The following is a 6588-nucleotide window of genomic DNA, read 5'->3' on the forward strand; positions in this document are numbered from 1 at the left end:
CCAATCACCCCGATTGCCGGCCAGGCCGAGGGACCCCACCCATGCACGAATTCGTGCACCGGGCCTCTAGTCTATTAAATAAAAGGTTAGACTTTAAATGATCTAAGGTCCTTTCTGTATTTCTAGAACCCAAGTTTGAACTCAACTCCTAGTTCAGGGTTCCTTTTACTATATCATGCTGATCAAGAATAAATTAAAATTCTGGCTCTTTACACCAAAAAATTTCAGAAAAATCTCCTATATCCTTAAGAATTAACTATTAAATGGGTCTTCATAAAGAGCAAATCTCTGCTTTTGTCAGCCCTCCCCCACCCCAAATAGGGACTTCATACACAGGTCTTTGACCTATCCAATAGCCAACTGTTTTCCAAACCTCAATGAAAATCCAGTGAGATTAGCTGACTAATTTTTACCCTGTGCAATGAGACTGGGTAAAATATAACTGGGATGTAACTGTTCTATCAAATTAAAGTGACATTTTATTTTGATTTATTGCTGCCTCGCTTTTCTTTCAGAGTCATCCTCTATTTCTTTTTTCTCCTATCAGAAGGAGGGCAGGTTGAGGGGTTACCAGGATCCTATATAATAAAAGCATAATATGCAAATCAATCAAATGGTGCAACGATTGGTCGCTATGATGTGCACTGACCACCAGGGGGAAGACGCTCAACACAGGAGCTGCCCCCTGGTGGTCAATGCACTCCCACAGCGGGAGCACCGCTCAGCCAGAAGCCAGGCTCACGGCTGGAGAGCACAGCGGTGGTGGCAGGAGCCTCTCCTGCCTCCGCAGCAGCACTAAGGATGTCCGACTGCGACATCCCCCAAGGGCTCCCAGACTGCGAGAGGGAGCAGGTCGGGCTGAGGGATGCCCCCCCCCCCAAGTGCATGAATTTCGTACACCGGGCCTCTAGTTCAGTATAAAATGAAACCTGCTAATTGTCACCACCCTTAGGGACAGAGACATCACCTGACATAACACTTTCTATGCTTCACTGGGGCAAGCTCTGTTGAATCAGGCTTGACTACAGTGACACCATGTAATGCACTTCAATATAGTGCAGCTAATGCCAAAATGGAAAAGTGGGAACTGCTCCTGAAATCTGCTAGAGATACATGAAAAATTCCAATGAGAACAAAAGTGACACATCCCTGAAAGATGCCACATTTTTATTTCAAGAAGATGGAAGGTGCCACAGCATGATAGTCATCTTTGGCAAGACTGAATAAAACATCACCTGAGTCACCAGTTTAAAGAGATTTTGCTTTAAAAATATAAACTTGATCCTATGAATTATATTACAAATTGAATTTCCTTTATAGTTGTCCTGAAACCTAAACTATTTAAAATGTTTAAAAAGTATTTATAAATACATTTTTATTACATTGCCTAAAATAACTGTTAATAATAGATTAGGCCAGTATTATAAAATTCATCTTCTGTATATGTGTAGGAAAAAGATAAGATCCAGTTTGGCTATGAGGCAGCAAAGCCTAATGGTTAGCACTACAGATTTTAGAGTCATATAGCCTGGCTTCAAATTCTAGCCTTATTCTATTATGTGACCTATATAACCACTCAAAGCCTCAGTTTCTACATCTGCAACATGGGAATACCAATAATATTTACTTGAGATTATTGTTGGGAGCATTCCATTAGCTAATATATTGAATACTTAACTAGACACTTAACAATTATTAGTGATTACTATCTAATGACAATTCCTATTAATGGCTAGGAGTTAAACACTGAAACTAGTTTCCTGTTTTCAAATATGTTAAAATATCATACCAGTTAGAATACAATTTAAAATATAGTATGTACAGGGATTAGACAGCCACCTGTTCTTTCTGATAAGCATTTACCCAGATGCAAATCATGTACCAACTCCTTTCACTTTCCAGTGTGACACTGAGATGACAACAGAGAAATAAAATATAATACTGTGCTCGATAGTGAAGAATTACTAGTATACACCTGCAACCTTCCAGTGCACAGACGACGCTCCAACAGAGCCACACCAACCAGGGCTAACCATTCATTCTTATTTATTTGCACCCTATTTATTTTTAGACTCAGGCTCATTTCTTCAAGCCTTTGAGCTGTGGGCCAGATCAATTTGCAAAGCAGTCTATAAGCCTGCTCTCCAAACTGGCAAAGACAATATATTTTCAGGCTCCTGCTTTTATTTATTTCTTTAAATCTTTATTGTTGAAAGTATTGCATATGTTCCCTTTTTTTCTCCCACTGACCCCTTATTTTCCCCCTACCCCCAACCCCCAACCCCCAGACTCTTGCTTTTAATATCTAGCTTCCACATCCCCCTTGTGGTCATGGAGAGAATTTGCCAGGCTCTTGAAGAAACCACCAGGAATATGGTCTCAGACACCCTTTAGCTAACACTGTTTGATTCCAGGATTCCTTTGATGAATATTTTGTGGCTTTTAAATGTATGCAACAAGAAGAAAAAAAGGAAACTCTTAAGAGAGCCATTTGAGATGAAAATGTAGGTACTCCAATTATTCCACTCGCCCTCCTCCCTCCCTGTCATGTACAACATAAGGATGTAAAGTTTTCCATTTCTATTTTGCTTCAATGTTTAATATTATGTCTTTGTCACTCCTCTCTATGTTCTTTTGCATCAATATATATATTTTTAGAATATTAATCTCTACAAACAGGGGTCATTAGCCTGCAACTTTGAAGTCTGTACAGCAAAGTCTAAAGTCTAAAGTCTACCCTCTGAGGGTGAAAAGGGACCTGTGCTACTGTGGTACATTGTCAGACCACAGGACGATGGCCCAGGACAGCCTAGGGGATAGCTGGGATGCCTCTCTCAGCTGGGAATTGATCTGTCTCTCCATAGATGTGGAACCAGTCCACAGTCCCTCAATTTACCCTTTTGGGTGAAATTTGACCTAAGTCCTTCAAGCTTCTTTTACAACATAACCTGACCCCACTATAAAGTGGACAATAGAGAGATCTGGCCAGTTAATGGCACCATTAAGTTTAATACTATCCTGCAGCTAGACCTCTTTTGCCATTCCCAAGGGAAGTGAATGGAGAATGAGGCCTTTTTAAATCAAACGTGTATTTTTCATACATGCAAGCTATTAGGACTCTAAGAAATGACCCTCAGCTATATGCTACCCATAAACTAGATCTCTCTGTAATTGCTACAGAGCTTGAAAGAAAAATATACTTAAATGGAAAGAAACATTTTTAAAATGGATGAATGAATTTGTCAGTCCTTTGTCAACATTTGCCAGTCCTTGAGGTATTGAAAATGACTGTCCTGCCCTAGCGGATTTGACTCAGTGGATAGAGCATCGGCCAGCGGACCAAAGGGTCCCAGGTTTGATTCCGGTCAAGGGCATGTACTTGGTTGCAGGCTCCTCCCTGGTCCAGGCCCTGGTCAGGGCTCGTGCAGGAAGCAACCAATTGATGCATTTCTCTCACATCGATGTTTCTTCCTGTCTTTCCTCTCTCTTCCACTCTCCCTAAAAATCAATGGAAAAAATACCCTTGGATGAGGATTTTAAAAATAATAATAACATTTTTTGAAAAAATGACTGTCCTGTTTTATAAATAAAATCTTTACAGGGTCAGAGGTATGGCTCCAGAAACAATTCAAGCCACCAAATCCTTTTACTTTACCATAAACCTCCTCGGTTCAGCTCAAAATACTTATAGATAATTGACTTTATGAAACCAAAGTCCCAGGACCTTTGAAATGCAAGTAACTGGTCTAAAACTCTTATCTGGCGCCTAGATTCTAGGCCATCTTTTAAAATGCAAGTTTCTGGGAGGTAACCCTTATTGAAAGGAAAAATACTTTAGTCATGTGAGCAGATCAAATTAACTCATTTCAGCTGTTAAACATTAATTGCTAGACAAGTCTTAAGTTTACCTACTTTGGGCCTCTTAATACAAAAGAGCTAGAAAATTGATTTGGAAATCTTGGTATAATGTCTTGTATTTTGAAGGTGTATTGGGCTTGAAACTGAGAGTGTTTAAAATGTTCATAAATGTCAATTTAAGGAATGCTGGTTGCTTGCTTTTTGGTTATTATTGGAAATTGAGGTTTCTACGAGTTAAAAGTTCACATTAATTGGAAAGAAATTATATGGTTTTGGTAATGGAATATGAAAACATATTTTGAAGGAAAGAGTGAATTGTTCTAAAGCTAGTTGTTTCTGAATGGGTTAAAAGGTTTGTGAAGGTTGTAGACAGGTTTGTGAAAGTTATGGAAGGTTTGTAAGAGAAATGTTAAAATGACACAGTCTAGTAAGCCAGGACAAGCAGAATAGAGAAACAGATATTTAAACAGCAGTATACAGCCATCTATAAATTCTATCTTCCCAAGGACACTTAAGAGTAAATGGTTTACACTTTTCCAACCCAAGCAGAGGGTAAATAACAACCTACTCAGAGAGACAGATAGCAGAAATCCAATTAGTGTCATTTGCTGACCACACCCAAGGACAATGAAGTTGAGAATAAACCTCATTTTGGTATATCAGCATAAAGCTGATTTATTCTATTGTGATCCTCCCCTAAGACATCCTGAAAATGCCCAGTCTTTAAAACCCCTCAGAATGAAGGCCCAGCATGCACTTTCCTAAATAATAAATTTAAGGAAATAAATTTAAAGATCAAAAGTAAGCTAATACAGAGTTAGAATTTGGTTCTTTTCCACTTCATCAAAAGGACCAGGACCCAGCCAGCGTGGCTCAGTGGTTGAAGTCACGGTTCAATTCCTGGTCAGGGCACATGCCCCGGTTGGGTGCTCGATCCCCAGTAGGGGGCGTGCAGGAGGCAGCTGATCCATGATTCTCATCATTGATGTTTCTATCTCTCTCCCTCTCCCTTCCTCTCTGAAATCAATAAAAATATATATGAAAAAGAAAAAAAATGGACCAGGATTTTCCTTTTGCTTTCCAGATACAAGAAGACTGTTTTTATAAAGAAATTTGGTAAATTATATTTTTCTCCCTATCCGATCCCTCCATAATTTGGCAATTTTTAAAAAAATATATTTTAAATATATTTTTAAAAATATATTTCTATTACCATTAGCTTCCTCACTCCCAAGCGCCAAGTTCCTTTACCTCCATAACTCATTTCTAAGCCCCTTTCTTCTAGGAATTACTTTTTATTTTATTTTTTATTTTTTAATAGATTTTTATTGATTTCAGAGAGGAAGGAGGAGGGAAAGGAAGATAAAAACATCAATGTTGAGAGAGAATCATGGATTGGCTGCCTTCTGCACACCCCCTACTGGGGATGGAGCCCGCAATCCGTGCATGTTCCTTAGGTTTGATGGAGCAATTGAATTGATACCCTTCCCCGGGAATTGGCTTTTCAGGTCATTTCACTATGGACATTCCCTTTGCTGAGACCACATTCCATTATCTCCCCTCTGGGTCTGCATAAAGAAGTCTCCGCCCAGAAGAAAGCCACTGAATCCGCCCTAACCGGTTTGGCTCAGTAGAAAGAGCACCGGCCTGCGGACTGAAGGGTCCCAGGTTCGATTCCGGTCAAGGGCATGTACCTTGGATGCGGGCACATCCCCATTGGGGAGTGTGCAGGAGGCGGCTGGTCGATGTTTCTCGCTCATCGATGCTTCTCTCTATCGCTCTCCCTTCCTCTCTGTAAAAAAAAAAAAAAAGCCACTGACTCCCGTCACTGGGTGCTGGAGCCATCCAGGCTCAGCCATCTGGTGTGCGGGTCATTTGTAATCCTGCACCACTCAGGCCTCCAGCGTTCCTCCCGGGACCTAACAGTGCCCTTGACCAGAATCGAACCCAGGACCCTTTAGTTGTTTCTTACTTCCATTCCCCTCACAATGCACATTCCAGTTATCTTCTTCCCCAACTTCCCCCGACCAATAAATGTTCTCATAAATAAATAAATAATAAGTAAATGAAAAAGAATAGGACTTTAAAGCTTGAAGGATAAATTGCTTCCTTTGCAAAAGTAAGCTCAAGCTGTGATAAGTGAATTCACATTTTGTTTCCACTGTATACTTAGTGTCTGTCACATCAGTACATATTTGTTGAATCAATGAATTAATTCTTTTTCTCAAAAATCTGAAACTGGTCAGCGCGCGGTGGCCACTGCCATTTTGTTACAGAACCCACAGTCTCTGTCCCTAGCAACCAGCGTAAGGTTTGTGAAGGCCCCGAGTACCCTCAGTGAGGGCCAGCCCAGGGTGTGTATGCGCATTTCCAGTTACTGCGGTACCAACAGACCGGGGGACTCGATTAAAGAAGCTGAAGAAATTAGCCAAAGAACATATATCATAGCCCATAGACACAGACAACAGTGATGTGATGGCCAGAGGGAAGGAGGAGCAGAGGCTGGGTGGAGTTGGGGACATGTGTAATAGTGTCAACAATAAAAATAAAGGTTAAAAAATATATATATACCAACAGGCAGCCAGAAAACGAGTAAAGGACGGGGACGAGCAACGAAGGTTCCGAGCCTGAGGTTTACACAGAACAAACACCCAGGACAAGATGGCGCCCTCCGGCTCGGAGCGGGAGCAGGGATAACATCCACGCGCGAGGAGCGTGCACACGCCCGTG

General features: G+C 40.9%; 1 long non-coding RNA gene across 2 annotated transcripts in view; it reads right to left on the minus strand.

Moving 5' to 3' along the window:
• Window positions 1-6588, minus strand: part of LOC106696760 — a 38618-nt gene that overhangs the window by 31621 nt on the left and 409 nt on the right. The window contains exon 1 of one of the 2 annotated variants that reach the window (XR_002828660.1): window positions 6430-6531. The exons of the other annotated variant lie outside the window; for it this stretch is intronic. This is a non-coding gene — a long non-coding RNA (uncharacterized LOC106696760). Of the gene's footprint in view, window positions 1-6429; window positions 6532-6588 lie in introns of those variants that run through there. 2 annotated transcript variants of the gene reach the window in all.

Source organism: Myotis lucifugus, unplaced genomic scaffold (genome assembly GCF_000147115.1).
Source record: "Myotis lucifugus unplaced genomic scaffold, Myoluc2.0 scaffold_28, whole genome shotgun sequence".
In the NCBI taxonomy this organism is placed as follows: Eukaryota; Metazoa; Chordata; class Mammalia; order Chiroptera; family Vespertilionidae; genus Myotis; species Myotis lucifugus.